Below are 1,693 nucleotides of genomic sequence, written 5' to 3'. Positions count from 1 at the left end.
CCATCACCCAAGGACTGAGCATGGTACCCAAGGGGTGGTTTTTCAACCCCTAGCCTCCTCACCCTTCCCCCTTTGGGAGTGTCTGTTGTTCCTATCCTTGTGTCCATGTGTACCCAGTGTTTAGCTCTCACTTCTAAGTGAGAACATGCAGTATTTGATTTCCTGTTTCTGCATTAATTCACTTAGGACAGCGGCCCTCAGCTGCGCCACGCTACTGCAAAGGACATGATTCTGTTCTTTTTTATAGTTGCATATTATTTTATGGTGTATGTACAACATTTTCTTTATCCAGTCCACCATGGGTGGGCACCTAGGTTGGTTCCATGTTTTTGCCCTTGTGAACGGAGTTAAGGTAAACATACGAGTGCAGGTGTCTCTTGGGTAGAATGTTTCATGCTCCTTTGGGTATCGACCCAGTAGTGGGATTGCTGGGTTGAATGGCAAATCCATTTTTAATTCACAAAGCCAGGATTTAAACTTAGATAGTTCAGACTCTCAAGTCCACATTCTTCTCCATTGTATCCTATTTTTTTCATTTCCATTCAAGCCCTGTAAATAAATAACTTAGCCAAAGGTGGCCAACACCTTGTTGAATAAATTTACTGCAAAAGAGTGAAGTCTTAGGAAAGTAAATTAGGTGGGATTTTTTTTCTTTTCTTTTCTTTCTTTCCTTCTTTCTTTTTTTTTTTTTGAGTAGGAGTCTCACTCTGTTACCCAGGCTGGAGGGCAGTGGCATGTTCCCGGTCACTGCAGCCTCAACCTGCTGGGCTCCGGCGATCTTTCTGCCTCAGCCTTCCAAGTAGCTGGAACTACAGGCATGTACCATCACGCCCTGCTAATTTTTTGATTTATTGTAGAGATGTGGCCTCACCAAGTTGCCCAGGCTGGTCTCGAATCCATGGGCTCAGGCAATCCTCTCACCTCGGCCTCCCAAAGTGCTGGGATTATAGGCGTGAGACGGGGCACCCAGCAATTTTTTTCTTATCTGATGACATCCTGCTGGTAGAAATGTTCTACTTCCACAAGGATATCAGGAACTGAAGACAACCTGGGTTTCGAAAACTGAGGGTCAAACTGAAAAAAATGAGGTTGTCATGGGATTCTCCTTTTAGCTACAAACTCTCTCACCCCCACATGTTTCTGCCCTTTATATTTTAAAAAGTTGTTGTCAGTGGAAGACTCTGCGCTGTCTTCTGACTTGGAGATAAAGAATTTCAGGGCTGTCGCCGCCAGGCAAGGGGGAGATTTTGTGCCCCTGCCCCCATATCTTTCTCTAGAGTAGCCTTTCAGCATCTCTTAAAATGTTGGCCTTCCGTGGCCTCAACCTGCCCCAGAATCGAAACTGGGGTCTTCCGTCACTCAAAGTGCTGCCAAAATGCTCGCAGTACCAGTGAAAGTGCAAACGCTTTCTAACCAGTGTGGTTTCTCCCTGAATGGTGGGGAAAAGGAACCAAGTTCCTTATCTCCAGTCCTTACTGTCCAACTGTTGGGACTGGTGGTTCCAGTTCTCGAAAGGATCACCTCTTAGCAGTAAGACCCAAAGACCTGCGTCCAGCCCCATGCCCAGCTGATTTTGCTGGTCTGGGTCAGAGCATTGCCGGACGCATGTAATATTCTGTTGAAGGGGCTGATCTCTGATTTAGACCAAAGCCCCACCGCTGTCTAAGTGGCCAAACTGAGACCCGGTACCAGG

This window comes from Carlito syrichta, unplaced genomic scaffold (genome assembly GCF_000164805.1).
Source record: "Carlito syrichta isolate Samal-C Ts95f unplaced genomic scaffold, Tarsius_syrichta-2.0.1 Scaffold255597, whole genome shotgun sequence".
Taxonomy (NCBI): domain Eukaryota; kingdom Metazoa; phylum Chordata; class Mammalia; order Primates; family Tarsiidae; genus Carlito; species Carlito syrichta.
This window is presented reverse-complemented; position numbering follows the sequence as displayed.